The 21375-nt window shown below is 40.5% G+C and overlaps 1 protein-coding gene across 1 annotated transcript in view; it reads left to right on the forward strand.

Moving 5' to 3' along the window:
• Window positions 1-5545: 5545 nt before the first annotated feature.
• Window positions 5546-21375, forward strand: part of THSD7A (thrombospondin type 1 domain containing 7A) — a 489942-nt gene continuing 474112 nt past the window's right edge. The window contains exon 1 of the mRNA XM_074984678.1: window positions 5546-5661. The gene's annotated coding sequence lies outside the window, so the exon portion shown is untranslated. The remainder of the gene's footprint in view (window positions 5662-21375) is intronic.

Genomic DNA, 21375 nt, shown 5'->3' on the forward strand with positions numbered 1-21375 from the left:
GTTTCACCCAAATCTACTGTAGGAAAGTACATAGGGGCTTCCTTTCTGCAGTCATGCCCTAGTATAATGCAGCTAACTTGCACGTGGTTGGTTGCCCGGGGGAAAATGCCACTGGGGGGTGCGGGGGGAAGGTACTTGTTTTATTTACCAGCTCCTTTTGTTGGAGTATTTCAATTGGCAAAAGTCTAAACAATGAAGTGTAGCATGGAATTTTATAAACTAATTCCTAGTTCTATGTGACTACAATCATTTGTGTAATTCTCTTTAAATAAGCAAAATTATGGTTGCTTCTTGAATTAAATCTCATGCTGTCTTGTGATTTATTAAAAAAAAAAAAAAAGCTTGCAATGCTCCTGTCGCTAGCAGCATTTCTATGTACTTGTTTTACTGCTCTAGAAACAGAAATAATCAAAATGACCTTAGGTCTGACAGCCAACTGCAATTTCTTATATTAAAACACAGCCTGCCTAGGAGGCATAATTTTAGCTAAAATCTGTCTGATGTTTTTTAGATGCTAACTTTCTAACTGTGTTTTGTGAGGACTATTTTTTTCATCAGATTTCTATTTTTTCATTGAGTGAGGTGGGCCTTTTTCAGCATTGAATAGAAATTCCTGTACTGAGGCTTGATCAGGTTTTATTTAAAAAAAAAATAAAAATAAAAGAAAAGTAATACTTGGAAAAAGTTTGACCTAAGATGAGATCTGAAAAGCTTTGGTTATTGACAGTGGATTGTATTTCCAATTTACTGATCTGATTACACTTGTGTTAGTCTCAGAGAGGTAGCGGTGTTAGTTTGTATCTTCATAAAACAAAGAAGCAATCCTGTAGGATTTTGAAGACTAAAAAAATAATTCATCAGGTGATGAGCTTCTGTGGGACAGACCCACTACTTCAGATCTGGAAATTCTGATGAAAGTAAACTGACTATGAGAATTTAACAGAAAGATAGAATAAAAAAGGCAGTTTACTTTTACCAGAATTTTACATATTGATCTCAAAACTTTTGTCAATTATAAAAATAATTCATTTTTAGAACTTAAAAATATTTTGTTTAGCCTTATTGAAATAATTTTTTTATTTCATCCTTTTATGAAAGTTATATTTTATCATAATGTTATATCATATGAAACTCCAGTTGAAAAAGTTGAGACAAGCACAGGCAATCTTAATTCTGGCACATTCAGCTCGCTGGATACTTTCTTATCATAATCTTTGGAGGCAGTGGTACTGATTTTCAACATGATGTGAATATTCTTGTATGTTCCCATGGTCAGAAAGAAAAACTGTGTCATCCTCATGCAAAATGAATCAGGGATGGTTTCTTGTTAAAAGTAATGGTGAAAATATATGTAGTACTTTAATAGGTATAAGCCCATTTGGGAAAGCAGATTGGGTTTGTCAAGAGTCACTCACTCTTTGTTCACAGAAATTTACACGAGAGTGATGAAAGTGATATTTCTTCCTCCCCAAAGATTATTGGAAAACTGTTCTGGCTACTAGAAGTATTATTCAGATTTATTTTGAGAAGTTACTGATGGAAGACCACAAATATTGGACCTTTCTCGAACTGTTCTGTACCAGCAGAAGTGGGCATTTTTCTTTTTGACTGCCAGAAATGATTACATAATGACTGAAAAAATTCGGTGGTCGTAGCAATAAACACAAACTCAGAAATATCTCTTGGCTCATGTTTGCCTTATCTTGCTGCTGTAGTAGCTTTTACTCCTTAGTTTTGGCTTGGGTTATACTTACTGATCCTTGTCAGCTGCAGCATGGAATTGTCAATCTGAACTACTTGAGTACAGTACCAGAGGCAAATAAAGGGCCCGATCCTATTGGTTTTGACACCAATGTGACTTTTTTTTCTGTTTGGCTTCAAAAGGAGCAGAACTGGTCTAAAAATCGCTTACTGCCTTTCTTGTTTACTGAACTATATGTTGTTTTCTTTTTGTCTCTCAAAATTAGACCTAAACAGCTACAAAACCAAGCAGATGCATTCTCCCTCTTGTGAGTCAGTCAGTGGTACAAAAGACTTTTTTTTTCTAATTTGCCTGGCATGGCATCTTGTTTATGTGAAAATGAATTACTTTTTCATTTGAACACTCACCTTCGATTGTAAACCGTTAGGTAATGAAACCAAAATAATTACCTTGTTCGCAGACTTCAGCTAAACTGAAGCCCTGAGGTTGGACAATGCCCTAATAACAGAAATAATTTTAAGTTAGCTACATAAAAGCAAACCTGGAAAATAAAAATATTCCTTTTTCTTTTCCATATGGGTAGTATGAGAAGAACTATTTGCTGTTTACTTGTGGGGGCACAGGATTTTACCCCTCAGCCTCAGTTGAATAAAGAATTGAGCATATGCTTAACTTTAAACACCAGAGTAATCCTGTTGAAGTAAGTTGACTATCTTAAATGCTTAAAGTTAAGCATTTATTTGGTTACCTTGCTGTTCTGGGGACATCATTCAGCAACTTTAACAACTGACCGCAACATTAATAACATACATTTTGGCAAGCAAAACCATGATGCTTTTCCCATCCCTGCCTCAAATCCTGTTTCTCATCTTTTGAGTGGCAGAGCTGCAAACCTAGATCACCTAGGCTGTTGCTATCCTAGCCCCCACCCTTTTAAAGGGGGATGCTAATGAGCCACTTTGGCAGATGCTAATGAGGCACTACTAGGAATATGCAGTGTCCATTAGCATAATGGCAGACATGCACATTTTGAAAATGCTGCTTTCGAAACGCATGCTGCTGGTGTAGATGGAGGCCTTTCAAAAGGACCCCCTCCACCAGATTTCAAAAGCCCCTTCTTCCCATTTGGTTTTAGGAATAAGGGGCTTTTGAAATCTGGTGGAGGGGGTCCTTTTGAAAGGCCCCTGTCTACACCAGTGGCATGTGTTTCGAATGTGGCACTTTCAAAATGCGTGCAGCTGACATTATGCTAATGAGGCACTGCATATTTATAGCAGCACCTGATTAGGATCTGCCAAAGTGGCTCATTAGCATCCCCCTTTTGAAAGGGAAGGCTAGTGTAGCCATGGCCGTAAGGTACAAGAACACGTGGAACAGATGTAGTGCATTCAGCTTTTTGCCAACATCATCAGATTTGTTGTTTAAGGTGAACAAATTCCAAGTGCTTTAAGAAATGTGTGAATCTAAATCCTCACATTACTTTAGTGACTGGGAGCAGAACTGGCCTAATTGTGCATTCATCAGAAGAGCGCTTCTGAAACTGCATTGCAGGCTAGCTCGGCGTGGGTCACTATAATACTTTGCCAAACATGCGGTGTACTACCGCTGATAAGAGGCTACATGCATTCCTCTAGCTAATGTATGCTTCTCACTGCCCCTTAACTGGTGAGACATATCCCCTTGAGGACATGTTGTTGTGTGGGCGGCAACTAGGGTGATCATTCTGCCTAGTGTCTGTTTATCAGTCTGTGATCTAAACATATTTATATAAAATACTGCACAACCAGTAATTCATTATTACTTTTTCCCGTTGTCCATATAAGGATCCTGTCAGTATTCACATTCCAAATATTATTTTTCTTGGAAGGGTTGTTGCTTTGATTTATTTTTTAAATAAAAGAAATGGCTATAACGAGAAATATGCCACCAAGTGTGTGGTTTTTTTTGTGTTTTTTTTAAAACTGGGTGTAATGTACAGCAGGAGAAATCTGTCATAGAATATTAATCACTCAGTGGAACAGTGTGCAAGTAATGATAAAAAAAACACTGACACCAAAAATCTTTAAAAAACATTCTTGTTGGATATGATTCTGCTGATGTTTCTCTCCCTCTATTCTGTTTACAAGGACACTAGTCTGAAGACAGGGTCTCTGTCTTGGGAATTGATTGTTTTTTGTGTTTACTGCTTCATTTAGCAGCCCACTCTTTTTGTGACATAATTATCACATCTATCACAGCTAATTGTGATGTCAAATAAGATTGATTTTGGGTTGGGAGTAAGTAACTGGAGCACCAACTGAAGATCCTCTTTTCATGACACTAACAATAAAAAAAATTACAACCTAAAACAACAGTTGGTTTGCCTCAGAAGGCTCCTCTTTCTGCCCCGCTTGAGATACAAATAGGCAGACTGAATCCTTAAATGGATTTTTAACTGTACAATAACCCTTAAAATTTGGTACTCTCAGGCAAGTGTAGCAATTAAAAATAAATACTCCCACTGTGTAAAGTCAGTCCTTCTAACACTTTGGGGGGGGGGGAGAGGAGGGAGGGAGAAAAGCAGAGTTTATCCCGTTTGTTCATGTTTTTCTTTGTATAGTCCCATCTTTTATCTGTCCTTCTGGCTTGGTGCTGACAGTAGGGCTGGTGAAAGCTGCTGTCAGCCATTGCTGCCCCCAAAATAAAGATCACTGGCCTGGGAAGGGGTAAGGCCAAGCCAGTGGTGAGTGCACTGATCAAGTATTTCCCTAAGTAGCCTCTGATATTTTGATTCCCTTGAACTAAGAGCAAAGCTTCCAATTTCTCATTCTCTTCTGGTAGATCTAACTAAAGTGAAGGTGATGGTGCACACAGAGGCTGCATCAACACTACATTACCCTTTTGGACGAGGAATGCAAATGAGGGAGATTGAGAGTTCAAATGAAACACTGATTTACAAATCTCATACTTCATTTGCATAATCTCATGCACTTGCGTGTCCAGAACAGACTTTTCTGAGAACAAAAACAGCAGTGTAGACGGGGCTTCTTTGAAAACAAACCCCATTTTTGAAAGAACTCTTCTTCCTGAAAAAACTTTGGAAGAAGGGTTCGAAAATGGCTTTTTTCCCCCCAAAGGAACCTCATCTACACTGCTGTTTCTGTTTTCGTAAAAGTCTCTTTTGGAAACATGATCACATGAGATTATGCAAATGAAGTATAAAATCTGTAAATCAGCAGTTCATTTGCATATTCAATATCCCTCATTTGCATTCCTCCTCCAGAAGGGGAATGTAGTATAGATGCAGCCAGAGGCATAAATCATGTTGGAGTGTAGTGTCCTTCATAGCAGCCACATTCAATTTGCTCCTGCCTACACTAGTGCAATTGAATCAGACCTCATGCTTTTATTTTACAAATTGCAATGTGACTTGTAATGGCAAAAAGACAGTTTGCATTATTAGCCTGTAATAATTTGATGTACTAGCTGACTTTACTGGGCAGCCATTGTTTCCTATAAAACAAAGGATTATGTGCAGTGAGTGGGCACAAAACAATGTGGTTATGACATTCTGACCCCTATTTGCTGTACAAGTACTGCTGCAGTTTTCAGAAACACCTTAAACATTTCAGTGTAGTTGTTACATGTTACTGAAAGGCACAGGCTTTTTTGGGGGGGAGGGGGGTTAACTTGAAGCTGTCACATGGAAGGCTTTGACCAGATTTTCACAGGAATTTACTGATGTGGTGAGAGGAAGATGTTACCTAGCTAGCCAAGTATGTCTGACTTTGCCTCCTAAACTAAGCCTCTGAAGGATTTTTTTTTTTTTTTTGTCACATACAGTATGCCAGATTTGCTGCTGTTGGCTTGCCTGACTTAATGTTCCTGACACATGGATCACAAATTCTTGAGAATTATGTAACCATGGCGTGGGGTTTGTCAGAACAGGGCACGCCTACACCTGTTCTGCGAATAAGCAGGTACCGCTGTTTGTAAGCAAAACAGAACAGACTTGCTTTTAAAGACTTCCAAAATATGCTTCATGTTTTCAGTGCCTACGTTGTCTCGGGGGTTGGGGGGGGGACTGTGGTGGATCCACTGTGCCCACATCTCAGTGGGACCCAAGTCCCTAGTGGCTGCTCATGGTGGGCTGTGACGGGGCTGCGCAGGAAGCGGGTGGGTGGGTATGCTGAAGGCTGACTGTAGGAATCCTGGCCCACTGGTGCCCACGCGGGGTGCATTTACTGCCTGCCCCACACTCCGTGGGGGGAACATGCTGGTAGCAGCCACTTAAACGAGGCTACCTGCGAGGCACAAAGAGGCTCCTGTATGCAGCTGCCCTGTGGATGCACTGGGCAGCTCTGGGTGGCATCTCAACCCCGCTGCATATCCCTGGCAGCCACGTGGGAGGCCAGGCTAATCCAGGGTTGCCAGATTTTCAGAATGCTTATGAGGGACAATGCCCTCCCTCTCCCCCAGAGCCAGGCACTCCCAGACCCTGACTCTTACCTCATCCCAGTCTTTTCCACCAAAGCCAGGTATCCCCAGGGTGAGAGTTTGGGTTCCAGTAGAAGAAAAGCCCCTATTTAAAGTGGTATGTCTTATTCTAGTTAGGAATAAAAAAGCACTTTCATACCAGTATAACTTTTTGCATACTAGGGACGTACTGATCAGTAAAAAAACTTACATCCTTAACTGAAGCAAGCATGTATTTTGAAAAGGTTTCATAGAAATGTTTGTTTTAATTAACACATTAACCACCACACAATCCCAAGTCAGTTGTGTTTAAAAATGTGTTAACTGGTCAACTAACCCCATAGACTTTGCCTCCGTCTGTAATAAAATCTGTACACACCCCACTTCATAAAAGTGGTTCAATTGTCACAATAGCATACAAAAATTCATAGTGCTTATGAACAATTCTGACAGGATCATTATGCCACTGGGATGTACACATTACTAGAGTATTATTGCGCTTACAAGCTGTTTATCTACCTAATGCTGCTTGATTACAGAACAGGATTTAGTGTCCGAGCAACTAAGTAGCAGCAGACAGAAGCCCTTCTAATTTCCAAGGGAGTTTTGCCAAGAGCATCCTGCACTCTTCCTAGCAGGAACACCACAACTCATTACTACATCTTTAATCTGAATTAAAGCCATTGGACTGAGCTGTCTTGAGGGCTTTGATGTATTTTTTTTTTCCCCTAGGGTAACTCCTTGCTGAGAGTGGCCAGAGTGTCACACTCCAGAAGGAGACTGACAAAGCAGCTGTACTAATAAAGAGTGCTGGAATTACCTTCCAATCACAGAAGCACACCATGTAGCACTAGTGTCTTGAGGCAGCATTAAGGACTGGGTGGGGTTTAATCGTCCTTTCTCCTCCCAACTCTGGGCAAACTCTGTGCGATTAGAAAAGGCTCCAGCTCAGAAGGAAATACCGAACCATTGATTTACATGAAAGGCTCAGTGTGTGGGTACTGGAGAATTGGGTGGGTACTGTGGGCTGGTGTTCCTGTAAGCTGAGTGCATGGGCAGCTGCTTAGCAGAGCACCCCTAGCCACCAACATGTGTTTTACTGGTGGTGCACATCACACCATCTCTTGGTGCACATAATTTTTTTTCTTCCTCTGCATGGAAAAATAGAGGGAACACCTGTTGTGGCCAAAGATCTTTCTTCATCTGGGGTCTAGTCGTCTCCTCAGCCAGGCAATGTATTTGCCCTCTCTCTTATGGCACTGCAGTGTATTGGCAAGGGGTAATTTGGGTCTATAGTTTCCAATCTTGCTCATGATTTTCACCCACATTCCTTACTTCAGTCACTGAAGTGCCTCACAGCACAGATCTTGGCACCCTGTGTTGTGGCAGGGGGGTGGGGGGGGCTGCATTTCTGTGATTAAATAAGGGTAGCTAAGATTCCAGGGAGGCTGAGGAATCTGCATTACTGTAGGATTCTAAGAACAGGCTGGACAAGCACCTGGCAGAGATGGCTACGTTCACCAGGTCCTCTCTTTCTGCAGGAGGTTGGACTGACTTCTCCAGCCCCCTTCTAGCCCTATCTTTCTCTGATCCAGAATTTAGCCCATATGACCTCTGGGCACCTTTAAAGACACTCCACAATGGCTTTGCAGAAGAATCTTTGCAGACTGGCATAAACAGAACCAAGGGCTTTAGAAGGCAGAGGGGAGACCCCAGCCTCCACACCAGAGAGCACACAGCTGCCTCCAGCCATGGCCCACAGCTCCTTCTGTTCTCTGATCTCCAGCACCAGTGAACCCACCCTGCAGATGTCCCAGATCAGCTGGGGTCCCTCCCTCACCTCAGCCCCCAGGAGAGCCTCTAGCTGATGCGTGTGCCTGGAGATGTGCCTGGTGGGGCATCTTGAGAAGCAGAGGCCCCCGCTGCTGGTGCAATGTCCAGGTCAAGTTATACCACTAGCTCTGGCTGAACCCTCATTGCATCAGGCGCTGTCTGTCCTCTTGCAGCACAGCTACTGCAGCCTGCCTGCCAGCTCTCCAGTGGCAGGGCCAGGCACCTCTGGCCTGCATCCAACACCCTGCGGAAGCTCCTGAGCTGAGTGCAGCCGGAAGGAGGGGGGACTCCTCAGGCAGGCACTAGCTGCCCCGCTGTCCAGGCTCCCCAGCACAGCAGGGCCAGGCTGGGTACTACACACGTCCTGACTGCCATATCTAGATTTCCCACATCAGTCGCAGTCATTCTTGCTGCATTTGCCCCTGCCCAGCGTGGCCAGGCATGGGACTCTGCTACCCTCCTCCTCCTCTGTCTGGACTGCCACTCGGATCTGCATTGGGCAGCTCCCCAGCTGCCTCGAGGACAACGCTGAGCAGCAGGTGCTGCATGGCTCCCATGTGGAGCCACAGGAGCCATGCCAGGACTGGAGGAAGTGTGTGGCTCCCAGCAGGAGTTGTGCCCTCATGCAGAAGCGGGGAAGGGAGAGCCACCTGTACAGCTCTTACTGAGCTGCATTTTGCGCCTGCTGTCCTCCCACTGTCCGGAATGGAGAGCATAGCCCAGCTGTCTGCCAAAATGGCAGGGCTGGAAAAAAAAAAAAAAGGTGCCAGTACAATGTTCCAAAGCGGTTCAGCAGGAAAAAAGGGAGTGACAGCTTAGTATTGGAACACATATAGTGAAGATTTATTCAGGTCTCTGAATCAAAATTAACAATGAAAACTAAATTTATAACTTCATGGAGAATGACTTTTGTGGCATGCTGTACTTAGAAGCTATAATTTTCAGATTTGTGACCGTATGTTGGGATAGTAATTGAGATATACACAAGATTTTTTGCTCAATTAGTTCTTACTCTTGGTAAGACTTGTATGTGGCATTATTGTGGACATATGGGTCCAAGAATATTAGAGCAACAAGGTGGGTGAGGCAATATATTTTATTGAATAAACTTCTATTCGTGAGACTAGCTTATGCAGAACTCTTATTTGGTATTCTCTTTTAAAGGTTGGATGGATTTTTATAGCCAAAAGAATATTACTGTGCTTATTACAGGTGTAGGGCACGAATAGTAGTATTATGATACCTTTTAGATAAAAATTGATCGTGCAGATTGTCAGCTGTGGCATTTTTGTGGGTTGAACCAGCCATGTCACTAGCAGGAAGGGAGTGTGACGTTCTTTGGAGTTTTCCAGTGTTCTTTCTGCCTCTGTAGATTTTGCAGGGTATTTCCAGACCTCTCTGCTGCAGAGCCTTAAATTACTTTCTTACTAGCCCCAAATTTTTGTAGCTCTCTTCTGAACCTTTTCCAATTTCTTAACATCCTTTCTGGAATGTGGACACCATTGTAAGTGAATTGATCTGTAATTTAATTTATTTTAAAAATCTATCTGTTTGGTAAATTGCCTTGTGAAAAGAAGAGGAATTCTGAGCGTCCAAGACACTGAACTGAGAGAGAACTTGCTCTAAGAATTCATTTTAAATTGATTGATGATGCAGACAATTTGTGGCACAGAAGTGGTTTAGATTGAAGAAATTCAATGTAATGCAAATGTTCCATTTATAGGATAAACTAGTCCCTCTTATCACTGTTAAAACTGATTGATAGGTTTTTTGGAAAATACCTTTTTCCTTTTTTTTTTTTTTTTTTTTTTTTTTAAAAAAAATTCTTATCTCCTCTAAAAATAATGTAGTTTGCTTTTTACATTCTGCTATTCAGAGCCCAGTGAAGCCCTTTGTTATATTGCTGGAGCATCCATACATAGGACTATTTTACTACAGAGTTTTTGCTATCAGAATTTAAATGAAAGGGAAATATATAAATGAGTGCTATAGTCTTAAACATAGAGCTCTTCTATGTCATTTTCATTGTTCCATTGTTCTCTTCTTAGCTGTAAAATGAAACATTTTTCCAGCTTTATGTTGTGTTTCGGGCTTCTATAAAAATAGAAACATATTACTTTTTTTAAAACAAGGAAAAAAGATCTCCGATAAAGCAAATGAGTTTTGTTGTACCAATGCTGAGACTATTTTTGTTGTAAGTGAACATAGCCATTATGTTTTTTTTCTGTCCGTAACAAAATTATTCCAGTGAAAAACCCAGAAAATAGTTTTGAAATAAATGCAGTAATTTTATATGACTTACTACTGTCATCAGAGAGGTGAGACTTCGAATGAAAAAGCACTCCTAAGTATCAGTGCCAGACTTTCTCAACTTCATCTGGCATATCATCAAATAATCTTTCATTTCAAAACTTGCCATGTAAAGTAATGTAGTATATTCAGGCAGCACTTTATTCTGAACTGAAAAATAGCTACTTATAGGTAGTAAAAGGGCTGCTGTTGCCAGCATATATCAACACATCACAGGAGAGAAGTGAGGAAGATTATCTGATAAGTTGATATGGCAGATGAAATCTGGTTAGACCAGGGTCAGCAACCAAAATAGTAAGAAGAGCCATTTTTTTTAAAATCAGTAAAAATCTCATGATTTTTTACTTTGTTCTCACACACAATTATTTCCGTTTTGGGGACAGTTTATACCTCCCCAGATTAGTGGAACTGCTATGGGCACCTGCACGGCCCCACAATATGCTAATATATTTATGGCTGACCTGGAACAACGATTCCTCAGCTCTTATCCCCTATTACCACTCCTCTACTTAAGACACATTGATGACATCTTTATGATTCGGACCCATGGTACAGAGACTCTAGAAGAATTCCACAGAGACTTTAACAATCTACACCCCACCATCAACTTATGCCTCGATTACAACATGCAAGAGAGACATTTCCTGGACACTACAGTACTAATCAAGGATGGCCTGATCAGTACCACACTGTACCGAAAACCTACTGATCGCTATACTTATCTATACCCTTCTAGTTTCCATCCTGCACACGTGACTAGATCCATTGTTTACAGTCAAGCTCTTAGGTACAATCGCATTTGATCTGATCCAACTGACAGAGACCAAAAACTACAAGAATTTTGCTAAATATTCATAAACCTGAATTACCCACCAGGAGAAGTAAAAAAAACAAATCGACGGAGCCAGACAAATACCCAGAGACCAGCTACTCCAAGATCGGCCCAAAAAAGCCAAGAACAGAACACCACCTACAGCCCCCAACTCAGACCATTGCAATGAATTATTAAAGACCTACAACCTATCCTTAATCAGGATACCACACTCCAGAAGGCCCTGGGTGACATACCTGTTCTCTCCTACAGACAACCTCCCAACCTCATGAGGATTCTCACTAACACCCACAGTCTATATCCCAGGAATACCAGTCCTGGAACCTTTCCCTGCAACAAAGCCTGCTGCCAGCTTTGTCCACATATCTTCTCTGGAAATACCATCTCTGGACCTAACCAGGTTACTCACAGAATCACGGGCACTTTCTCATGCTCCTCTACTAACATGATATATGCCATCATGTGCCAACAATGCCCAGATGCTTTGTATATTGGGCAGACTTCTAACTCCCTCAGACAAAGGGTCAATGGGCACAAAACAGACATCAAAACACTCCAGATCCACAAACCAGTTAGTCAACATTTTAATGGAATGGGGCATTCTATTAATGACCTCAAGGTATGTGTGTTACAGAAAAGGAATTATTGGACTGTTCTGGAAAGAGAAACATCTGAGCTGGCTTTTATATTCAAATTCAGCACATTAACACATGGTTTAAATCATGATGGGAACTTTGAGTCACTGTAGGGGCTTGTCTGCATACTTGGCTCAATCTAATTCTTGACATCCCCCCCCCCCACCCCTCCACTCTCTGATTTGCTCACCTTGATTATCTTTTTCTGATTTGTCCTTGCTTACTGTTTTTGGTTCTCTGTGCCTTAAATATTGAGTCTGTTCTGGTCTGGCTATGGCCTGAAGTGGGTCTGTCCCATGAAAGCTCACCTAATAAACCATTTTGCTAGTCTTTAAAGTGCTACTTGACTGCTTTTTGTTTTGATAGTAAAAATCTCAGTGATTCAAGAGCCCCAATGCATGTGAATATGAGACAGTGCTTGATAAATAATATCAATCCATACTTTTTGTTAGTAGTAGGTAGTCCATCGTGTCTGCCGATGACATCTTCAGCTTGCACAGGCACATCAGTTGTGGACTCGCATGTGACTGAGGAGTCCAAGCTTTTGAACGGCATGGGCGTTCACAGTGAGGGGCAAGGGAAATGTCCTGGGTCTTTTGGTGTGGCTGCTGCTGTTGCTTTCTTCCTCTCACGAGCATCAATGAGGTGTATGTGTCGCTGCTCTTCAAAGTTGTCATATGAGTGTTGTATGAGAGCATGCCAGCCTGTTCGGTCTTTTCCATGCTGTTCTGGTTTTAAACCAGCATGAGCAATGTTGGCCTTCATGCAGTCTTTATATCTCTTGCAAGGCCTACCCAGATTCCTTTTGCCTTGGGAGAGCTCACCGTAGAGGTGTTGCTTGGAGATTCTCGACTCCTCCATTCGTATGACATGCCCAGTCCAGCAAAGCTGGGCTTTCAGAATCACGGCTTTGATGCTCGGGTTTTTTTTGTAATCTCTATTTAAAGAACAGCATGTAGACAGTGATTGGTAATGTGATACATGTTTACCCCAGGACACTCGCCATTTATCAAAAATAATCAGGAGGGTTTTTTTTGATTACTTCACAGTTATAGCATCAGGAGTCACAAAGAAATCCTTAATGAGCCAAATGCTGAAAAGCCCATTTTGAAATAAACACAAAATAAGATGCACAACTTGCATAGCACAAATGGCATATGTTATTTCAAGTTCAGGGTGCTGTGTAGACATAGCCTTACTGACACACTTCATCAAGCTTTACATTTTGAACTTTCAAAACAAAAGACCTCTTTTGTATTCTGAGCGATGAGCTGACTTTGAGGAACACTTCAAAAAGCCTATTACGTTGGTTTAGTGTCAGGAAACATGAAGCATTATTTTCATGAATGGCAACTTAAAAAATAAAAGCTTAAGAAACATCCATGAAAGTGTGTACTGCTGCAGCTTCTAATGGTGAATTTCTTAATATATCTGTGGAAGTTAGGGATGGCTAAGGGTTGCATTTTTAGAGTCTCATGTACTGGGAAAGAATAAGAAAAAGAAAATCTGCTTGACATTGTGAATAGCTGGTTGTAGTAAAGTAGGCTTCTGTACTTTGGTTCTGAGTGAAATACTGATATTTGATCATAAGAGAAATAAGTAAGAATAAGTTTAAAATCTGCACACACTTATGGATATCATACAAACACATTAATAATGATGTGTAAGTAAAAGAGGGAGTGTATTTTTTTTAATGTTTTTTAATGTTCTCTTGTCATTCAACACCCTTAATTTAATCCTGTCCTTTAAGGGCTGTTCCCTTAATGTACAAGTGTTATGCTATAAATCATTAAAATGGTCCATGTTTTTTCTTCTCTGTGATATTATACATATTATAGTGCTCAATCTATTCTTTCTGCAGTTCTTTATCTTATTGTTAACTCTGTCTCAAAGGTAGTTTGGGAGGAAACTGACACAGAAAACAGGGTTTATAGTAACTTCCAGGATATTAACACACTATACGGCTACCATATGAAAAAGAGGATACCCCTGAGAGGGACTGTATCTGTATCAGTATCACATTATGTTACTGTACAATATATACTGTAACACATTAGTACAATGTGAGTGTGTCAGATAGCTTCCTCCCAAACTACCTCTGAGACTGAAATTTTTCAGGCTTGTTTTCATCCTAATACTGAATTTATTTTTGAAGTTTGAAGAGAATCCCTTTTACAAAAGTTCCAAAAGTAGGGAAGGTTTTCTTCCAAAAGTTATCGAAAGTATGATGTCTCTGGTGGCGTGGTTCCTTTTAGCGCTTGGCTGGATTATTTACTCAGAGTGAAGGTGGAATGCAGAAAAATTTCCTAATAGAGAAACAATTCCTGTTTAGTCTTACCTAAAATTATTCCTCCTGCTTTGGCAATGAGTGGCAATGCAGAAGGATCTGGCAATCAAGACTTGCTGAGCTACTCAATAAAAAATACATTATGCATAAAATTTAAAACATTTTGTCAATATATAGCTGACAAAAAGTTACATTAAGGGAGGACCTTGCTTAAATAAAATAGTTAAATGAATTAAACTGTCATGCAACCTGTAAATCAATTATTAGATGTGCATTTTAAAAAAGGGGCACAGCAGGTGAATATAATGAGCGTGTAGTCCCACATGACACTGAAGATCTGGAACATAAATTGTCATTTGACTGAAGCTGATGAAACTGCTGAAATAAAACCTGGAAAGGGAAAAAACAGCAATACAGTTTTTGTTAATGCTGTTAGTGCAAAAGGAAGGAGTGTACCAATGAAATATGCTGATGATACAAAGTTGAAAGGCATCAACAAAACGGAGGTGGATCGGAATGTTATACAGGAGGTTCTGAATGACTGGAGATTTAAGTAACAGAAACAGTATGCAGTTGCAAGGTCCTGAACTTAGGGTGGAATAAGAACTTCTGCTGCAAGCTGGTGGCTCATCAGTTTGAAGTGGCAAAGGAGGGGAGAGACCTGGATATGCTCGCCACTCACAGGATAACTGAGACATCATTATGCTGTGGTTATGAAAAAGTCAAATGTTGTGAAGGTATGTACTAGGTGAGGTATTTTCGGTACAGATAGAGAAGTGTTATTGTTCCTTTGCATAGCGCAGGTAAGAGCTCATATGGAATATTGTGTACAATTCTGGTCACCTCTTGTTAAGACAGATGAATTCAAACCAGAAAAGGTTCAGATAAGATCTGCTAGGATGAGCAAGTGCCTGTATTAGGAGAGAATATTGGAAGAGTTTGGCTTGCTTATCCTAGGAAAACAAAGGATGAGAACGGGATATGATTGCTCCCTATAGCTACATTATGAGATAAATACCAGTGAGGGTGATGAGTTATTTAGCTTCAAGGACAATTCTGGCACCACAAGAAATGGATATAAACTGGTCATGAATGAATTGTTTCTAACCACCACAAGAGTGAGGTTCCAAAACACCCTGTCACAGAACAAAAAAGCAGTCTAGTAGCACTTCAAGGACTAACAAAATAATTTATTAGATGAGCTTTTGTGGGATACATGCACTTCTTCAGATCATGGCCGTACCAGAACAGATTCAATAGTCGCAGACTTTGCTACTTTCCATTGGGGTGCTATATATAATGTATAGATTAGCTTAGCTCACAGCTAGTCTGATACCACCACCTTTGGGTTCTCTCTCCATGGTCCTGTGCAGTCTCTCTCTTTCTAGAGTTGGGTTACACCTCCTCATCACTCAGGGTGTTTTTTCTGTGTGGATTGGTCCTCTAGCCAGATCACTGTGATCCTCCTCTTCTGGGATAAAGAAGTCCTGTTGAGCAGCTGCTTTCTGCATTCTTGAGTCTCTGCCACTTCCCCAGTCACTGGGGAGGGATAGCTCAGTGCTTTTGAACCTTTATTTGCTAACCCCAGGGTTGAGTTCAATCCTTAAGGGGCCATTTAGGGATCTGGCATAAATAGATTTAAAAAAATCTGTCAGGGAAGGTGACAAGTCCTGCTGTGAGGGCAGAGGACTGCACTTGATTATCTCTTCCAGTTCCTACTAGTCCTTGTGGTTTCTTATAGATCTATGTGATAGGTATATCTCCATATGAAAACCAGGCTGGCCTGCTACTTTGGGTTCAAGCTTAGGGACCCTACAACCACCAGCCAAGGTTTTCACTGTCCCAAAACTTTCTCCTAAGGCTGTTTCCTCCTTCTCCACCATCCACTGGGTGCATTCTTACCTTGGGGCTAGGATCCTAAATCTTCTGTTTTCTCCTTGAGTTTCCACTTTTCCCTCTTTGGCTACGTCTGCACAAGCCCCAAACTTTGAAATGGCCACTTGTGTGGCCATTTCGAAGTTTACTAATGAAGCGCTGAAATGCATATTCAGCGCTTCATTAGCACGCGGGCGGCCGCAGCACTTCGAAGTAGGCGAGGTCCTTTCGAAAGGAGCCCCGTTGGGACGAGCCGCGCAGCGGCAGGACGTGTCAATTTCGAAGTCCCCTTATTGCCATCAGCTCATGGGAATAAGGGGACTTTGAAGTAGGTGGGGGTCCCTTCAAAAAGGAGCCCCACCGGGACGAGCTGCGCGGCGGCGAGGTGCGTCAATTTCGAAGTGCCGGGGCCGCCCGCATGCTAATGAAGCACTGAATATCCATTTCAGCGCTTCATTAGTAAAATTCGAAATGGCCATTTGCATGGCCATTTTGAAGTTTGGGGCTTGTGTAGACATGGCCTTTAAGTCCAGACACTGATTGCAGGGCTTCTGTAATGCAGCTCCCTACTCCCTGGTTTCATAGTAGTTTTGCATGTCTCTTATGCTCGTGGGCTCCATCATCACTTAAAAGGTCCAACTCTCAGCCTTGTCCATCTTATCACAGGGTTTGTTGGCCCTGTCCCTCTACTCAGGCCTGGTGGGGCAGGCATCTCCTCAGGCACCCTCCTAGTAGGAGTTTGGAGACAAACACATGGATTCGTTTTAGCAGACAGCTGGACCAATTTGAACGGGTGTTTTTTAAAATAACTGGGATGTTTGTGATTGTAGGGGACAGGGTGCAGGAGCTCTGAGGAAGCTTTTGGTTCATGCTTGGTATACCTACAATCTCATCCTGCCGAGCTTCAGCCAATGACCTGCAGCAGTCAAGAAAGGGATTTTTTTTTTTCCTACCTACGTGTTCTGGTGTGTGGGTTATGTTCCCTTCCTCCTGAAGCATCAAAGTTGTCTGCTGGACCTGGGGTACTGTATAGGATTGGCTACTGCTCTGAAATGTTACAGGATGTTCTTTTCAGGTGCTTGGCTGGCTCATTCTTGCTCTTATGCCCAGGGTCTAACTGATTAGCATGTCCAGGGTTGGGAAGAAATTTTCCCCAGGTTAGATTGGCAGTGCCTTTTTTTCATTTTCCAGCTTCTTCTGTGTTATGCAGTATGCAGGGTAGGTCACTTGCCATTACTAAGAACATCTGGTGATAAGTCTCTTAATCTGTTCCTTGTCAGTGAAAGAGTTTAAGGGATTGGAGCATCTTGGTCTCTCCTGTTGTATGCTTGTGGCACATAATAATATTTTAGTCTCCTAAAGTCTATACTACTTGTCAAAGTTCAGTTGTTGTGATTAGTGTGAGAATGTTGGTCGCTTGTGATATACAGGAGGTCGAGGGATCTGTTGGTCTATTTTGACTTTAAATTCTATAATATTATATAGTTTGAACTCAAGCACCACGAAAGTATTGCGTATAGACAAGTGGTGTTATCATGCCAAAAGTATCAGGCAATGCATCACATTCTGGCATAATCATACCAAACCCCTTTCATTACATGTAGAACACATATCCTAAGATATCTGGAAGGTTAAAGGATGGCCCCAGCAGCATTAAGCTCCATAAATATAAGGTACATTGGTTTTCATCGTAGTACTTATTTGTATTACTGGATATTTGCTGTTTTCTTCTTGTCTCTCTTGGTTTAATAATCTTTGTCAAATGAAAAATTGTTACCTTTTCTAATTATTAGAAAAAAACTACACTGTAGTTGGACAGAATTTTATTTTAAATGTACAGTTGAGGTTAAAGAACTTCAAAGCCTCATTGTTTGTTCAAAATCATCATATATGGCTATATTATTATTGTTCAAACCCAATAGATCACAGTGGAACTTAGTCGGAATTCAGTCCACTTTGTTTTACAAGATAAGAATAACTATTTAGGCATGAATAACTGAAGCTGAGAGCATTTAGATCTCTGTAGGTGTATGATCCAATAGTTACTATTCAAATTTTGAAAACTGATTTGAGTGATCACTTCCAAAATATTTAAACGGTTAGCTGATCAGGTTTCTATGCAAATACAGTATCAGATTTAAGCCTAGAATCAAAGAACTGAAATGCAAACACCTTGGTAGTCATGGCTTCTGCTTCTCACTAGTCACTGAAGAGAGAAAAGTAGCAAAAGTGTATTAATCACATGAGTTTAGATTAACTTGATGTTATAAATGTGAAAAGCAATGACAGATGTAATCTGGGATTTAATTGTTTTAACACTATAATTTATTAATTTTCAGATTTTTTTTTATATTTAAACTTGAGCAGAATTTGGGTCACCTTCACTATACTGCCAGTCATAAGTGTTTTTAAATTTTATTGAATTGCATATTTATGTAGGTGTTTAGATTGTAAACTTCAAAGCAAAGCATGATGAACATAGTAAATGAGGCTAGCTGGCAAATTTCTAGCAGTGAATCAGTTTGCAGGTGGGTGGGTGGGGGTGTGTGTGTGTGTGTGTGTGTGTGTGTGTGTGTGTGTGTGTGTGTGTGAGAAAATGAGTATACATGAAAGTGTCAGAAAAGGTGACCGCTGAGGAGAATTGTAGCCCAGTTTTGATGTGCTTGCATGTGTTGGGATTTGACTCTGAAAAGAAGACTTTTATAGAAGCATAATATTCCAGCTTCTATGTGGTCAAGAGGAGAAGATTAGTTTTTAGCATTATAGTATGAGAAATTATTTGGTACATGTGGTACTTATTTTGTAATCTAATTTATTGGGTAAGTATATTGAATATATCGGTCGGGCAGCCTTGTCCACTAGATAATAGCTGTACTCTGAGACTAACCTATACTTAACCTAAACTAAGAGTTTTTTGCTTTGCCAAGTTATGGCTAGATAATGAAAGAAGTCTTTAAGTTTTTAATGTTATATTCACTGTAATCTTACATTGCGCTTTAGATTGATAACAAATAGGGGCCTCTGTCATTACAGTGTTTCTTAAACTATGTTCTGTGGAACACTGGTGTGCAATGAACAGCTCACAGGTGTGCTGCAAGTGCCTGTCACTTTTTTGAGATCATATGCTGATGGTATCTATTTTCTGTTGTTAAAACCAGATGCAGTGTTACTTCTTCACTGCTGTGATACCTGATTAAATTACTTCTTTTTGGTTTTGCTGTATGTGTTGCTGTTAGCTTTTTGTGTTTTTTGTGTTTTGCTTTGGTCTGACAATGGTATTTTTGAAGAAAATTTTCATAGGTGTTACATATAGAAATATTATTGTTTGGTATTGTGTGGTCTCAAAGTTTAAGAAACACTGGTCTGTTAGTTGCATACATTTGCTATGCAAGTTTTAAAAGGAAAGAGATGCAGCTTCTTAACTAATCTTGTTACTCTACCTAATAAGTGAACATAAAGTGCAGATGTGTGGGCTGTATCTTAGCAGATACTGAGTCATTTTGCTGGCACCTGCTGCAGCACTGCTGCCAAATAATAGTAATGATGTATATTATCAAGGCAATTTAAAATTAAGCCTTCCAAAGAAAACATTATGCGTACTGTTTAGAACCAGATGACAAGGCTATTAGCTTGTTTTTTTGTTAATTTGGACTAACGTTATCATTTTCAGTGTTGATTAAGGTTATTGACTATAGGACATTAAAACTGAGTTAAGTATATTCAACATTGCTTTGGGATCACTGCAACAATGTTCAACAGAAATACTGAGTGAATCAGTTAGCATTAGCTATTCAGAACATTATGTGGTAATTATTTAAGAACTTTCTTTAAATCCAGCTGGCAAATGCTGGATTTACTAACTGACAGGGCCTTCTTGCCTTTAAAGCAGAATATCACGTGCTCATTTGCCAACATAATTTTTGTAGTTATTTTTATTATTTTTCTCCAACTAAACATTAAAATAAAATTTACATATAATTTCCCAATGTGCCAACAGAAATGTGTTTAAAAACGTTTGTAATTCTATTTTAGTATGATGATGATGTTTCTGTCCAATTCCATTGGTTTCTTGCAGAACAATGAAGTTATGCACCCATTCCTTTATCAGTGATCATAATACATATTTGATGAGCAATCCCTTAGGAAAAATGATTCTAACTGTATTAAAATGTGCAAAGCTTGGTTGGTTACAGTGGGGTTGGAGTGGATGAGGGGGCAAGGATTCAGTGACGTCTTAGGAGTACTATTGCAATTTATTAAACTTTTACAAAACTACCCATTTTTGCTTCAGAATTGATTGAACTGACTTTTTCATGACCGTTTCCTGTTTTGTTATGAGGCAAAATGTCACCTTTCACCACTATTGTTTGAGTTATAGAAAACAATAAAATCCTGAGTCTTCCTGTTTCTCTAAGTGAAAGCTCCCCTCTCCATTGCCCCTGCAAAATGTTGCCATTTTATAGATGAAATTCAAGAAGTGGGTCTGTCCCACAAAAGCTCACCTAATAAACTATTTTGCTAGTCTTTAAAGTGCTACTTGACTGCTTTTTGTTCTGTTTGCAACATGTGTGAGAGAAACACTACAAAATGAGGCTAACTTGCCAAACTCTGCTTTTCACCTGTTTTGTATTAAAATTTAATGGTCTATATTAATGTAAAGAGTGAGTCGATTCAGACAGAGAAAATAAAAACAATGGGAAGTCCTGTGGCATCTTAGACAAACAGATTTATTGGCGCATAAGCTTTTGTGGGCAAAGACTCAATACAATTGCTATTTCAAAATAATTTCAAAATAGCAGTTGGCTTATGTAGAAACATTTTGAAATAGGTGAACCTCATTCTATGAGCAATAGCGCCCATTTCAAAATAAGAGCCGTGTAGACAGGGTATAGAGCCTATGTCGACGTAAGCCACATCCTCCATGACTGAATTGACCTCATTAGCTAAGGTCTTTGTTTTGATTAGTACTTCCTTCCTTTCATGAGCTTGTATAATTAGACCTGCTTCTGGAGTCTCCGTTTCAATGCCTCTGACAAAGTGGGCCCTTGCCCATGAAAACCTATGGTTCAAGAAAATCTGTTAGTCAATATGGTGCCACAGGACTTCTTGTTTGTTTTTACACTACACTGCGCTATTCACTAAGAAGCATTAGTAGTAGTAGGCATCCTTCAGTCTGCATAGACTATGGATCACGCCCTTTATAGTTTCAATTGAGGACTTCATTTACAGCATCTACTGTGACTGTGAAGACCCACACGAGAGTGACAGTCCTTGCTGCATCTCTTGCAGATGTGGTGGGTGTCTGGCAAGTCCTTAGTGTGCTTTCTGTGCACTCGCTTCTCCTCTGCTAGCTGTCTGATCTTCATCTCGCCCTTCTGAAGGCCCTTGTGTAACCCCTGCCTCCATCTTCTGCGGTCGTCTGCTAGTTGTCCAGCTCGATGTCTAC

Source organism: Carettochelys insculpta, chromosome 2 (genome assembly GCF_033958435.1).
Source record: "Carettochelys insculpta isolate YL-2023 chromosome 2, ASM3395843v1, whole genome shotgun sequence".
NCBI lineage: Eukaryota > Metazoa > Chordata > Testudines > Carettochelyidae > Carettochelys > Carettochelys insculpta.